We start from the raw sequence: 10,196 nt of genomic DNA on the forward strand, positions 1-10,196 counted from the left end.
GACAATTATCATGAACAAGGAAATATAATAATCATTTTATTATTGCCTCTAGGGCATATTTCCAACGTCATTTAGTCTTTCACAATTGCTAACACTCATGCAATATTTATGGGTATGGAGTTTTAATCGGACACAGAGAAAGATAGGGGCTTATAGTTTTGCCTCCCAACGTTTTACCTCAAGGGTAATGTCAACAATAATAGCTCATGCAGACTCACATCCAATTTGCTATATGTATCTGGATCTTTCCAACACATTGTGATTGCCAAAGGATAAAATGTAAAAAGGAAAGGTGAAGATCACCATGACTCTTATATAAGGTAAAAGATAAAAGTAAAAGATAGGCCCTTCGCAGAGGGAAGCAGAGGTTCTCATGCGCTTTTATAGTTGGATGCATGAAATCTTAATGCAAAAGAACATCACCTTATATTGCCACTTGTGATATGGACCTTTATTATGCAGTCCTTCGCTTTTATTTCTTCCACATCATAAGATCGTATAAAGCTTATTTTCTCCACATTAATAAGTCATACATATTTAGAGAGCATTTTTTATTGCTTGCACCGATGACAACTTACTTGAAGGATCTTACTCAATCCATAGGTAGATATGGTGTACTCTCATGGCAAAACTAGGTTTAGGGATATTTGGGAGCACAAGTAGTATCTCTACTTGGTGTAAAGGAACTAGCTAGCAAGAGAGGGAAAGGCAAGCTCAACATGTTGGATGATCCATGGCAATATAATTTATCTCAGTTGAAAGAAAACATAACCCATTACGTTGTCTTCCTTGTCCAATGTCAACTCTTTAGCATATCATACTTTAATGAGTGCTCACAATCATAAAAGATGTCCAAGATAGTATATTTATATGTGAACCTCTCTTTCTTTATTAATTCCTATTAATTGCAACGATGACCAAAACTATGTTTGTCAACTCTCAACAACTTTTATTCATCATACTCTTTATATGTGAGCTCATTACTCTCCATAAGATCCATATGATCTCTTTATTTCTTCTCTTCTATTTTATTTTATTTTATCCCTCAAGGTCATAGCAAAATAATCAAGCCCTTGACTCAACACTAATCTTTATTATATAGCTCACGGACTCGATTACATAGAGGGATCATAAAGCAAAACTCACAACTAGATCATACTAAAACTTTATTCTACTAGATCAACATATTACCAAAAGGATCGAACTAAGAAAAAGGGTAAAGATAAAAGTGATGGTGATACGGTACCAGGGCAGTCCCCCAACCTTGGCAGTTGCCAAGGGGAGTGCCCATACCCATGTGTTTATATCTCCTTCTTTGTCGGTGAAGAGGGTGTTGGTGATGATGGATAGTCGCACATCAAGCGTAGGAGATCCGCCAACTTGCGGATAATTCCCTTGAGTGTGATGATATGCACCTTCAACAAAATATTGTCATGTGTGAGATACTTGTTTTGTATACAAGCTAACTCAATCATCTTGAAAGCTTCGATCTCAGTTGGGGTAAGAAGATTGTGATCAGGTTGAAGGATGTCTTCTGCTGCCGGAACTTGGTCCTCCGTTGCCTTCTTGATACCTTCATCCTTGTTGATCTCCATAGGTTCTTCCCTCTTCAGCTCTATCTTCATTAGCCAAGCATCGTTGTCACCATTGTTGGAGGAGGGGGGCGACATGATGCTTGGCCTTGACAACCCTGACAGAAAGCAGCTCGAAACAAGAACAGAGGATAATTGCATGATACGGTGGTAAAAACCTTCGGGAGATTATATAATGATTTTTACCGACCAAAAGAAGTGTTATGCAAGAAAACAGAGTCCGGAGAGCACACGAGGTGCCCATGAGGCAGGGGAGCGCCCAGGGGGTAGGGCGTGCCCTTGTAACGCCCCAGACACACCCGCCTGTGGTCGTTACTCCGGGCGAGATCTAGACTGGCCCCACAGATCAATACTAGTCTTTTCTGCGCACTTTGTCCTCACTCGTGCGCACCCAGGAGCAACTTCCTGGTCGGTCACCCATCCCGACACTACTCCAAGATGAGCACGCTTAACTTTGGAGTTCTGTCCGAATGGGCTCCCGGAAAAGAAGGAATTCCTTATTGATATGAATAGTCTATCATCCCTAATAAGCCAGGCCATTATGATGGCCTGGCTTATTAGGGATGGTAGACTACTCATATCAATAAAGCGTGCTCAGCTTGGAGTAGCGTCGGGATGGGTGACCAACCGGGAGTCAGTTTTGGAGTCGGTTTACTTCTTATTTTCCTATTTTCTTAAATATTCCAAAACGAAGAAATATTGCCATTAGAACTGTTTTGGAGTCGGTTTACTTACCGTACCACGTACCTATTCCTTTTCGGAGTTTGAAACGTTCCGGAAAGTGCCCTTATGTATTCCTCCGGGGTTATGGTTTCAATAACATTAGTTTCAACATTTAAGGGATTACCTGAGATATAATGTTTGATTCTTTGACCGTTCAGCACCTTCGGATTTGTGCCTTCGAAGTTGTTGATTTTTATGGCACCGGAATGACAGACCTCCTCGATAACGTAAGTACCTTCCTATTTAGAGAGAAGTTTGCCTGCAAAAAATCTTAAATGAGAGTTGTATAGCAATACATAATCATCGACATTAAACTCATGCTTTTGTATCCTTTTGTGATGCCATCTTTTAACTTTTTCTTTAAACAGTTTGACATTTTCATAGGCCTGGGTTCTCCATTCATCAAGTGAGCTAATGTCAAATAACCTCTTCTCAACGGCAAGTTTGAAATCATAGTTGAGCTCTTTGATAGCCCAGTATGCCTTATGTTCTAATTCAAGAGGTAAGTGACATGCTTTACCATAAACCATTTTATACGGAGACATGCCCATAGGATTTTTATATGCAGTTCTATAGGCACATAATGCATCATCAAGTTTCTTGGGCCAATTCTTCCTGGATCTATTAACAGCCTTTTGCAAAATTAATTTGAGCTCTCTATTACTTAATTCTACTTGACCACTAGACTGTGGGTGATAAGGAGATGCAATTCTGTGATTAACATCATACTTAGCAAGCATTTTAGGAAATGCACCATGAATAAAATGTGAACCACCATCAGTCATTAAATATCTAGGGACTCCAAACCTCGGGAAAATAACTTCTTTAAGCATCTTAATAGAGGTGTTATGACTAGCACTACTAGTTGGAATAGCTTCTACCCACTTAGTAACATAATCAACAGCAACTAAAATATATGTATACCCATTAGAGGAAGGAAAAGGTCCCATATAATCAAAGCCCCAAACATCAAATGGTTCAATAACAAGTGAATAATTCATAGGCATTTCTTGACGTCTACTAATATTACCAATTCTTTGACATTCATCACAAGACAAGACAAACTTACGGGCATCCTTGAAGAGAGTAGGCCAATGAAAACCAAATTGCAATACCTTATGTGCAGTTCTATCTCCAGCATGGTGTCCTCTATAAGCCTCGGAGTGACACTTGCGTAGGATCTGTTCCTGTTCCTATTCATGCTCAGGTACACAACGTCTAATAATACCATCTACCCCTTCTTTATAAAGATGTGGGTCATCCCAAAAGTAATGTCTCAAATCATAGAAGAACTTTTTCTTTTGCTGGTATGTGAAACTAGGTGGTATAAATTTAGCAACAATATAATTAGCATAATCAGCATACCATGGAGCAGTATGAGAAGCATTTATGACATTTAATTGTTCATCAGGAAAGCTATCATCAATAGGTAGTGGGTCATCAAGAACATTCTCTAACCTAGACAAGTTGTCTGCAACGGGGTTCTCAGCTCCCTTTCTATCACTAATATGCAAATCAAATTCTTGTAGCAGGAGAACCCATCTAATAAGTCTAGGTTTAGCATCTTTATTTTCCATAAGGTATTTAATAGCAGCATGATCAGTGTGAATATTTACTTTAGAATCAACAATATAAGGTCTAAACTTATCACAAGCAAAAACAACTGCTAAAAATTCTTTTTCAGTAGTAGCGTAATTTCTCTGGGCATTGTCTAGAGTTTTACTAGCATATTGAATAACATTTAATTTCTTATCAACTCTTTTCCCTAGAACAACACCTACAGCATAATCACTAGCATCAAACATAATTTCAAAGGGTAAATTCTAATTAGGTGGCTGAACAATAGGTGCAGAAATCAATGCTTTCTTAAGTATTTCAAATGCTTCTACACAATCATCATCAAAGGCAAAAGGAATATCTTTTTGTAATAGATTAGTTAGAGGCCGAGAAATTTTTGAGAAGTCCTTAATGAACCTCCTATAAAAACCGGCGTGACCGAGGAAGCTTCTTATACCTTTAATGTCCTTGGGACATGGCATCTTTTCAATAGCATCAACTTTAGCTTTATCAACTTCAATGCCTCTTTTAGAAATTTTATGCCCCAAGACAATACCTTCATTAACCATAAAGTGGCATTTCTCCCAATTCAGAACAAGATTAGTTTCTTCACATCTCTGCAAAACTCGATCAAGGTTGCTCAAGCAATCATCAAAAGAGGATCCATAAACGGAGAAATCATCCATGAAAACCTCAGATATCTTTTCACAAAAGTCAGAAAATATAGCCATCATGCATCTTTGAAAGGTAGCTGGTGCATTACATAAACCAAAAGGCATGCGTCTATAAGCAAAAGTACTGAAAGACAAGTAAAAGTGGTCTTTGCTTGATCATCAGCTGACACAAGTATTTGAGAAAAACCGGAGTAACCATCTAGAAAGCAAAAATGTGTATGTTTGGATAATCTTTCTAGCATTTGATCAATAAAAGGTAAGGGGTAATGATCTTTTTTAGTAGCCTTATTTAATTTGCGGAAATCAATACCATCCTATAACCTGTAATAATTCTTTGCGGAATCAATTCATCTTTATCATTAGGAACAACAGTAATACCTCCCTTCTTAGGGACACAATGGACAAGACTTGCCCACTGGCTATCAGCAACGGGATAAATTATACCTGCCTTAAGGAGCTGTAATATTTCCTTTCTTACCACTTCTTTCATCTTAGGATTTAGCCGTCGTTGGTGATCAATAACTGGTTCGGCATCTTTCTCCAAATTTATTTTGTGTTGACATAGAGTGGGACTAATGCCCTTAAGATCATCAAGAGTATATCCAATAGCAGCACGGTGCTTCTTCAGAGTTTTCAATAATTTTTCTTCTTCATGCTCTGAAAAGGTTAGCACTAATAATAACAGGATATATATTCTTTTCATGAAGATAAGCATATTTAAGAGTATCGGGCAATGGTTTAAGCTCAAACACGGGATCACCCTTGGGTGGAGGAGGATCCCCTAGGATTTCAACAGGCAAATTGTGTTTCAGAATGGGTCCTTGTTTAAAGAATACTTCATCTGTTTCCCTTCTTTCATTCATAAACATATCATTCTCATGGTCTAGCAAATATTGTTCTAAAGGATCATTAGGAGGCACATCAATAGAAGCAAGAGCAATAATTTCATCTTTGCTAGGCAATTCTTCATCACGGGGTTGTCTATGAAATTTAGAAAAATTAAACTCATGAGACATATCATCCAAACCAATAGTAACAGCATCCTTCTTGCAATCTATCTTAGCATTAACAGTATTCAAGAAGGGTCTACCAAATATAATGGGACAAAATCTATCTTGAGGGGAACCAAGAACAAGGAAATCAGCAGGATATTTAGACTTCCCATGCAAGACGTCAACGTCTCTAACAATCCCAATTGGTGAAATAGTATCTCTATTAGCAAGCTTAATGGTAACATCGATATCTTCTATCTCAGCTGGTGCAATATCATGCATAATTTATTTGTATAAGGAAATAGGTATTGCACTAGCACTAGCACCCATATCACACAAGCCATGATAACAATGATCTCCTATTTTAACAGAAATAACAGGCATCCCTACCACAGGTCTATGTTTATCTTTAGCACCAGGTTTAGCAATTCTAGCAGTCTTATCACAGAAATAAATAACATGCCCGTCGATATTATCAGCCAACAGATATTTAACAATAGCAATATTAGGTTCAAATTTAATTTGCTCAGGAGGTGTATAAGTTCTAATATTACTTTTACGAACCACAGTTGAAGCTTTAGCATGATCCTTTATTCTAACAGGGAAAGGTGGTTTCTCAACATAAGCAGTGGGAACAACAGGATCATTATAAGTGATAGTCTTTTATTCAACTTTAATAGGTGCAACTACTTTTACTTCAATGGGAGGATTATATTGAAACCACTTCTCCTTAGGGAGATCAACATGAGTAGCAAAGGATTCACAGAAAGAAGCTCCTTCTCAGAGTCAAGTCCATATTTAGTGCTAAATTTACGGAAAACATCGGTATCCATAAAAGATTTAACACAATCAAACTTAGGTGTTATACCTGACTCCTTACCTTCGTAGAGATCCCAAGCTTCAGAGTTGTGTTTAATTCTCTCCAATAAATTCCATTTGAATTCAATAGTCTTCATCATAACGGAACCAGTACGAGAAGTATTGAGCATGGAGCGATTGTTGTCAGAAAGCCGAGCATAAATTTTTTGAATAATCATTTCTCTTGAGAGCTCATGATTGGGGCATGAATATAACATTGACTTAAGCCTCCCCCAAGCTTGAGCGATGCTTTCTCCTTTGCGAGGCCAAAAATTATATATATATAATTACAATCACGATGAACAAGATGCATAGGATAAAACTTCTGGTGAAATTCCAATTTCAATCGCTTATAGTCCCATGATCCCATATCATCACATAGCATACACCATGTCAATGCATCTCCCTTCAAAGATAAAGGGAAGACCTTCTTATTGATAACATCATCGAGCATACCTGCAAGCTTAAATAATCCACAAACTTCATCCACATAGATTAAGTGTAAGTCGGGATGCAATGTTCCATCTCCTACAAAAGGATTAGCTAGCAGTTTCTCTATCATACCCAAAGAAATTTCAAAGAAAACGTTTTCAGTAGGTTCAGTAGGTTGAGGAGTAACTAGTTGTGGTTCCGGACGAGGTGAAGATACCCCGAACAAACCCCTCAAAGGATTATGTTCCATAGTAATGAGTGACAGTAAATTTCAGCACACTATATAAATTCTTCATTACCAAAGGCGCTTCACTCCCCGACAACGACGCCATAAAAGAGTCTTGATGACCCACAAGTATAGGGGATCTATCGTAGTCCTTTCGATAAGTAAGAGTGTCGAACCCAACGAGGAGCAGAAGGAAATGATAAGCGGTTTTCAGCAAGGTATTCTCTGCAAACACTGAAATTATCGGTAACAGATAGTTTTGTGATAAGGTAATTGTCGGTGTCAAAATTGGGAGATCTCGGGTAGGGGGTCCTGAACTGTACGTCTAGGCCGGATGGTAACAGGAGGCAAGGGACATGAAGTTTTACCCAGGTTCGGGCCCTCTTGATGGAGGTAAAACCCTACGTCCTGCTTGATTAATATTGATGATATGGGTAGTACAAGTGTAGATCTACCACGAGATCGGAGAGGCTAAACCCTAGAAGCTAGCCTATGATATGATTGTTGTGGATGTTGTCCTACGGACTAAAACCCTCCGGTTTATATAGACACCGGAGAGGGTTAGGGTTACACAAAGTCAGTTACAATGGTAGGAGATCTACATATCCGTATCGCCAAGCTTGCCTTCCACGCCAAGGAAAGTCTCTTCCGGACATGGGACGAAGTCTTCAATCTCGTATCTTCATAGTCCAGGAGTCCGGTTGAAGGTATAGTCCGGCTATCCGAACACCCCCTAATCCAGGACTCCCTCAGTAGCCCCTGAACCAGGCTTCAACAACGACGAGTCCGGTGCGCAGATTGTCTTCGGTATTGCAAGGCAGGTTCCTCCTCCAAGTACATCATAGAAGATTTTGAACACAAAGATAGTGTCCGGCTCTGCAAAATAAGTTTCCACATATTGCCATAGAGAGAATAACATTTACACAAATCTAATCTGCTGACGTATTCCGTAGCGTGTGTCACATCCCTAGCTTCTGGTAATGCACTAGGCTAGACCTCATGTGAGCATCATGTTTAAATTCAAATGAAATTGAATTGAGGAATTTTCAAAGCCTCAGAAGACCTCTAAAAAATAACCAACATTTAAATTTCATCAAATGAGTCCAAGAAAATGTTCCTGTTATTCCATGGAAATATTGGTGAGAGGTAAAATTTAAACCAATATTTTTGGAGTCACAAAGATATTTATTTTGGCCATTTGAATTAATCCAATAACTATTTGCTTTGGATTTATATTTAATATATATTAAATATGACTCCAAATAATTCTGGAAGTTTGTGAGTGGCTTTGTATATAATTTAGTAAGCCACATAATAAACTACAGAATTTATTAAAATGGTTTAGTATTTTACTAAACTAAAACAAAACAGAACAAAATAGAAAACAATAAATAAAAACAGAAATAGAAAGAGAGAGAAGAACTTACCTGGCCTTACCTGGTAGCCCACCAGCAGCCCAGTCCACTAGAGCCCGCCCAGCCCAACCTAGCGAGGGGCAGGTTTGTCTTCAACCCCTCGCCAGGAGGACAAGTCGTGGCAGAGCGCGCGTCGCCGGTCGCCACCTCCTGCTTCGACGTGTCCCAGCCGTCCCCGACCTCTCCAGTGCACCGTTGGAATGCCTCGACCCCCTCGACCGCTATCCCTTCTCTCTGCTCGCTCTAGCTCTCTCCCTCTCTCGATTAGGAGCACCACCGAGAGCCACCGGAGGGCGCCGCCGTCGCATCCATAGCCACCGCGCACCCCAGGCTTCACCGATGGGTCATGTGTCACCGCCGGACTCTGCTTCGTCTCCAAGATGATGCACGCGGACGGAGAAGGCCACAGACGACTGCAACATCGCCATCTTCGTCCTCTGCCCCGACGACCGCCGTCATCCGATTCGCGTCGTCTAGAGCTTCCCCGACCTCGTCGTCGACTCTGCTAGTCCCTATGTGAGCCACTCTCCATTTTCCCCCTGGAATCCCCGTCGTTCCCCTCCCCTAGCTAGCTTCCCCACCTCCACCGAGGCTCGCCGCCGCCATGGTCAAGGAGCTCCGCGCTCGTGAGCTCGGCCGCTCGCCCGAGCATCACCAGCGTGCTCACCGCGCTCCTGCGAACCCGAAACACCCACGGGTGCTCCCTGCCATGCCCTATAGCGCCATCTCCGCTGTTGCCCGAGCTCCGGCCGCCGCCGCGAGCTCGACTCCGGTGAGTACAGCGCACCCCGTCCACTCCTTCCTGCTCCGTTGGATGCGGAAGAGCACGGGCTACCTCCTGGTGGCCTCCGCGCGTCCAGCCATTGCCTGTAGCTCAACTCCGGCGAGCCTCCGCCGTTGGTTTGGTTGTCGCCGGCCGAACCCCGGCGAGTGCCGACGTGGCCACTTAACTAGGTCCTAAACACCCCGGTAATCACCCCCTGGTGCCACTGCCACGTGGGCCCCGGTGCCAAAATTAATTAGCTTAATTTCTGTTTAACTTAGTACTAATTTTGTGGGCCCCATAGGTCAGTTTGACCTGGCCCCGTCACACTTTGACCGACCCCACACGTCGGAGTTGACCAGGCTGATGTGTCTGTTGACCCGGCCCCACCTGTCATTGGCACTATCCAGCCCCAGTCACTGACCAGTGGACCCCACTGGTCAGGTTTGACCTGGACCCGCCTAGTTGACCTGCTGACATCAGCATGACCTAGTGCTGACGCAATAATTCCTTTCTGGAATTAAAATAAATTAGGAAATAATTTATAAATTCCAGAAAATTGTATAAACTTCTAAAAATCATAGAAATTCAACCGTAACTCCAAATTAAATAATTTATATATAAAAAATTATCAGAAAAATTCAAGGAATCCATCTGTACCATTTTCATGCATGTTAGAACAACTTATAGGTGCTGTTTAGCACAAATCAATTAAATGGCATTTGAATAATCACATATGGAGTTTGAATTTGAATCTTGTATTCAAACCAACTTCATTTAATCTGTTGCTAGTTGCATTAGCCCAAAACACATTCATTTTGCCATGTCATGATCATGCATCATATTGTGCATTGCATTGATTGTGTTCCCTTCTGTGTTGCCGGTATTTGTCCCCTCTCGATAGACGTGGTTTCGACGATGTGATCGTTGACACCGATGAAGACTCAATGTTATCTTCAGAAGT

Source organism: Triticum dicoccoides, chromosome 7A, assembly GCF_002162155.2.
Source record: "Triticum dicoccoides isolate Atlit2015 ecotype Zavitan chromosome 7A, WEW_v2.0, whole genome shotgun sequence".
In the NCBI taxonomy this organism is placed as follows: Eukaryota; Viridiplantae; Streptophyta; class Magnoliopsida; order Poales; family Poaceae; genus Triticum; species Triticum dicoccoides.